We start from the raw sequence: 5803 nt of genomic DNA on the forward strand, positions 1-5803 counted from the left end.
GCCGACCTTTATGTTAGATGCGGATACAGGTCTACATATCTCCTCACCATACAGTCTGCTTGGCAGTCCACGCCAAGCCCTGGGTAAGGGTTTCTAAGCCATATCCATTTATGCTCGAACACTAAGCCTTTAAAAAATATGAACTGAAATTTTCCTGGGTATAAACCAATAGGTTTGTTTTAATTTATAAATAGAATTGAATCCCCATTCACCTATTTCATTACATAGATTAATTAAAATTAATTTATTTTAGGTAGTTCTAACTTTTGTTGTAGAGTGTGTGTGTTTTTTTTTTCCTTCTAGAGGCAGAGAAGAAGGGGAGAGACAGAACGCACAGGTGAACGCGTGTATCCAAGCTCTGCCTCATCCCGCAGGTGTCCACAATTGCTGGGACTGGATTGGGCTAAAGCCAGGAGGCAGGAACTCTAGGTAGGACTCTGACCTGTGTGGCAGAAACCCCAGCTGCGTGAGCCCTCACCATTGTCTCCCAGGGTGCGTGTTTGCAGGAAGCTGGGAGCTCGAGCGAGGTCTCTAACCCTGGCACTGGGACATGGCGTGTGGGTGTCAGCTTACCTGCCAAATGCCTACCCCGAGCTGAACCTCCTCAAGGCTCAATACGCTCTATATTCAGAATGCCTTAGCCAGTTGAGTTAGTACTGGACAGACAGTTGGGAAATCAGCTTGCACACGACCAGGTTGTATGCAACACGATATTTCTGCCAACCAGTTAGTCTTTTTCCTGATTACATTCTTTGCGTCTGTTAATGCCAACAACTAGATTCTTGGACCAAGTGAAGGCCTATGCCGAGCCACAAGCTCTTTTATAAATCAGATTTAATATGTGTGTACACATGCATTAACGGTGCATACTATAGCTCTCCGCCAGATACAAGAGTTTACCAAAGAGTTGAGTCTGGGACCCTAATGGTGCTGGAGCCAGGTGGGTTGTTTAGTGCAAGCTGGCCCTCGGGTTTTAGGATGGCATCCTTCCTGCTGTGCACATCAACCCCACTGACATGTTGAAGCTGTTTTAACCTAGTTCTGTTCTTTTGTTGCTGCCACTGTCTGGCTGACCACGCTACCTGTGGCAGAAAGAGATGTGCCATTGAACAGTTCCTCTTGGCCCCAGGGTGATTCTTCACATTTTGACCATGTCTGTTTTCTGCCCCATCGCCTCCTGTGAGTGTTCTGTCTTGTCAACTAGGAGCCCTTCCCCACCCCCCGGTTGGAGTTCCTTATTCTGTGGAGGCTGGCTGGGGGGTAGCACCACTCCTTTCCAAGGCCTCTCCTGTAAACATCCTTTGAAATGGTTTCTGATGAATGTGCAAGAGTTGATTATTTACACAGGAGCGGTGAAGAACTGACAAGATCATGCATAGTAGTAAGAAACAAACAGAAAGCTTAAGATGAACGAAAACCAAAGAGAACTGAACTGCTATTTTTAAAGCCAAGACTCCCAAGTCATTTCAATTGCCTTAGGTACCACATCGAATTGTACTAAGATGGTCTGTGTTCTTTGTCTGAGAGTGATCAAGGAAGTGCTTGGTCTCCTTAGTAAGCAGTTGCACTATGAATGCAGCATTTTCAGGTTTTCTCTTAAAAGTGTAACCTTCCCGATTTGGCCCAAGAGGCCAGTTTGGGTGGAAAAGTCTTGGTTTTCCTGGTGAACCAGGCACGCAGCAAGCTGGGAGTGGGCAGGGTCTAGGTGACACATGCCCAACCTGCCTTGCAGATGGCATCCAGAAGGAGTGTGGCATCCCTTTTCCCTGTGCCAGGATTTGGGCCCAGAATCCAGGTCAGCCCGGCGCTCGCAGGTGTCCCTCACTAGCATTGCTGTGGAGCCTGTCTGCTGTGGCTCCTTGGAGATGGCAGGGAAGGATGCTCACAGTGGCTGGGAGAGCTGTCCAAGTTTCCTTCCCTGATGGCCAGAAGCACTCCCCAGGGTTCTGTCCCATGCAGGACGGTTGTGCCTCAGCCACAGCTCTCGCCTTCAAAGGGCTCATGGGCTTGTGTCCCAGCCACCTCCTGTCATCAGGCACAAGTGCGGTTGTCAGTCTAGTGGCCTTTTTTTCTCCCTCTCCTGAACCAGTCTGGCCTTGCTTTGAGAATTCCCATCGGTTGTCGTGAACCAGTGTTTCAGCACACATGGCGGTCCCGTGCTAATTCCAGTGTTTTCGCTGTGGGATTTTGATTTTCTGGCTCCTTTTAATAGTGTCGTCTATGCTCCACCCACATGTACTGAGAAGTTCCCAGCAGCACAGCCATTGCAGCAAGGGCCCAGGGCGGGACGCTGGGGTGACGCACACCTCCGTGAACCGCGTGGCCCAGGACCACGCACAGGCTAGGATGGACTCTGTGTGGGTTGGTTTTGTCTCTGTGACAATGGTCGGAAGAGCATTTGCTTGCATTTTCTTGTGTAAATGTAAGACCTCAGCGTGAAGCACACACCCACCGAAATGTACCAGCCTCCTTCGTACTTGACGTAACCTTTTCTATCCATTCCTTTTGGGAGTAGCAAGTGGAAAAGACAGGCCGTTTTGTAGGGCAAGTAGGGTGCTGAAATGACTTTTGTAGGGTTGGTTGATGGGTTCTCAGATGGTTGACATAGGTTTATTACTAGTACAGAAAAAGAAAATATGATTTGAATGACTGCGCTATTTTTTCCTGGGGGGTGGGGGAGACTTCGGAGTAGGGCACTTTATAACCAAAATGTACGTTGTGTTCATACCAAGTAGTCACTGTAGGGGAAGCAATGGTAACCTAAAGAATGAATACAGTTATGTTTCACATTGAGTCTTGGAGTGCAGCTCCGACATGTAAATGAGACATGTAGACATGCGCCCGAGCGCACTGCTGAGGAAGTACTCCCTGTAACAGCGTTCACTCTTCGTGTAGCTCTAGGACTATCGAAGAAAACTTCTTCAAATAAAATAGTTCTAAACCAGTCCTCGTCATCGTTTGGAAAGTTCTCTGCCACCAGCCGTGTGCCTGGGCGCTGTGCCATAGCTGGAGAACTCGGGGACACCACTGGAAGTGAGGAGCGCGCTGGGTGACCCCAGGGTGTGCTGGGCCCCCAACACTTATGAACCGGGGAGGGAGACAGGGTGGCGAGCCGCACGACATTCAACAAGGCAGCACAGAGCCCGAGAGCCCCTTGTAGGGGTGGGGCTGCATCCCTGCTCCCTGCGTTAGCCCTGTGCTGTGTCGGAGTCCTGCTAACTCTGAGTGAGGTCTGAGTCCGCCACCGGGATCTCTTGCCTCCCTGTGCTTGCTGACTTTCCCAGGTTTCCGTCAGGAAGCCTGAAAATGTCTTCAGGGCACCCAAGCATCCCAGGCTGGGGTTTGCAGGCTGTCAGCTATTGTGGTGGCAGTACAACCCCTGTGATGTGCAGGCGCGAGCTTGGGTAGCTGCGTGCACTTCAGGCACAGACTTGGTGAAGTCTGGGTTCTGGGGCTCAGTGCCTACCTCCACCCTGCACGCTGAGCATGGCCATGCCAGCCCTTCTCCCTCTGGGAACCACAGGAGTGCCTGTGATGCCTTCTGCAGCAGGAGCAGATGGGTGGAGTTGGAAGAATGACAGCCTCAGGCTGTGGCTCTGCAAGGCAGGTGCACACAGGCCCCATCTTCAATCTTCCTGCTGAAGGCAGAGGTGGAGATATCTACTTGCATAGCCATCGTCAAACTGAGCAACCTCTCTGGACCTGCATTGCTGTACCTGTGAAAGAGAATAGCATCCCCTCTACGTTGTTGTTGTAGTAAGCCCAGTGTGAGAGAATCGTGGGAAGTACCCTGAGTGGCACCCCGATTCTGTCAGTGCGCAGCCAGTGTTAGCTATACCAAAGCTGGAGGCCTTCAAGTGGACCAGCCTGGCTGGAAGCTTATGCCTCCAAGTGTGTATGGTTTTTATTTTTTTTTTTAAGACTTTTTTGCTTATTTTATTTATTTGAAAGGCAGATAGAAAGAGAAAAATCTTCCGTGCACTGGCTTATTTCTCAACTGTTCACACAAGGCAGGGCTGGATCAGGTCCAAGGTGAAAGCCTGGAAGTCCATCTCAATCTCCCACGTGGGTGGCAGGGAGCCAAGCACTTGAGCCCTCAGCAGCTGCCTCCCCCATGCATTGGCAGGAAGCTGGCTCAATAGCAGCCAAGCTGGGATTTGAACAGGCACACTGGTCTAGGACACAAGCAGCTAGGAGGTACTGCTACGGTGACCTACCTGCAGTACCCCCTAGCTGCCCTGCTTTTGTATTTTGTTATTTCAAGGGATGAGACAGATTGGCACACAGAGTGGTTTTCTCTGCACTGGGTTATTTCCCAAAGGCCCACAACAGCCAGGGCTGGGTCAGACCAAAGTCGAGAGACTAGAATGCAGTTGGAGTCCTTCATGTGGGTAGCAGAGACTCCCGTATTTAAAGCATCACCTGCTGCCTTCCAGGGTCTATGTTGGCAAAAAGCTAATACCAGGAGCAAATCTAGGCACGGTGATTGCAGCCACAGTGTGCCAAGTGGTGCCTTAACTGCTGGGGCAGGTCCCTGCTGCATCTGCCTTTCTTAAAATACCTCGCTGAAGCCACCATTGTATCTGTGTGTAGAGGCTCCTGGGGAATAAGATTGGTTAGCTCCAAATGGTGCCGTGAAAGGTGACTGGGTGCTGCAGCTCAGTGCTGGTGCACCTTATCCTTGCGTCCAGGAGCAACGACATCATCTCAGTTCCTGTCCCCAAGAAGCCATTGACAACTGCTACACTTCGGCTCAGGGGTGCACCGCCGCCTTGGACAACTTCACCAAGGCTACCTTCGATGCCATCTCCAAGACCTGCACAGCTACTTGACCCTCAGCTTCTGGAGACAGAGTGTGTTCACCAAATCTCCCTACCTGGAATTCATGGACTATCTGGTGAAGATATATACCCATGTGTCCATGCAGAGGCCCCGGGCCCCAGGCCCCAGTTGTGGCTACAACATAGTAAAACTGCAGATGTGGGGGGAAAAAAAGTGGCAGGCAAATTCTAAGTGCTGACCCATTGCCATTTGTGAAGATGTAGTCCAAATCCCAAAACACAGCATGGCGCGATCGTTTGGCTTTGCTTCTTGCATGAGCACGGCACAGAACAACACTCCCTGTCTCATCTGTCACCTTGATGTGTCTGCTTTAACATTCAGCTTTGGATACTTAGCCCAGCCCAAGTACGAAGCCCTTCAGGACACTCTGACAAGTGTCCATCCTCAGAGGGACCGTCGTGGCAGGGAACAGAGGCCAGAGGGGTAGCTTCCACTCAGCCGTGCTGAACGGTTGCATCTCTGATGACAGGACTCCTGCTTCCCAGACACCGGAGACGGGGATTCTGGAAGTTCTGGGCCTGAAGCAGAGCCAAGCTGGCTGAATGCCCTGCAGTGTAGGACACACCATCTGGACCATTTCAGTGTCATCCCTGAAGGGGGACAAACAGCAGGAGTTTGGGTCTAGGCTGGGGTGGCTTTAAGGCAGCTCTTTCAACAGGCAGGGGTGATGATGTAGGGACTTAGTGAGCCCCATGTAGGGAGGATCCCAAAGCCAGGGCTGGTCAGTCCACAGTGTTATGGAATCTATTCCCGGCTAGGACAGTTCTGTCTCCCAAGCCCACTGTATTTGTTCAATGAAACGTCTGTAGAGCTAGGCTGTTCAAGACTGTAGTTCTCTTCTATGATAGGTCAAGTGTTTTTATTCATTGTTTTACTACCTGTGTCAGGGCAGATGTTTCAAAATTAATTTTCACATATTTGAAAAGCAGAGATGGGGAGAGAGATGAGATTGAGATCTTCC

The sequence above is a fragment of the Ochotona curzoniae genome, unplaced genomic scaffold (assembly GCF_017591425.1).
Source record: "Ochotona curzoniae isolate NIBS_2020 unplaced genomic scaffold, NIBS_Ocur_1.0 contig_4645, whole genome shotgun sequence".
Classification (NCBI taxonomy): domain Eukaryota; kingdom Metazoa; phylum Chordata; class Mammalia; order Lagomorpha; family Ochotonidae; genus Ochotona; species Ochotona curzoniae.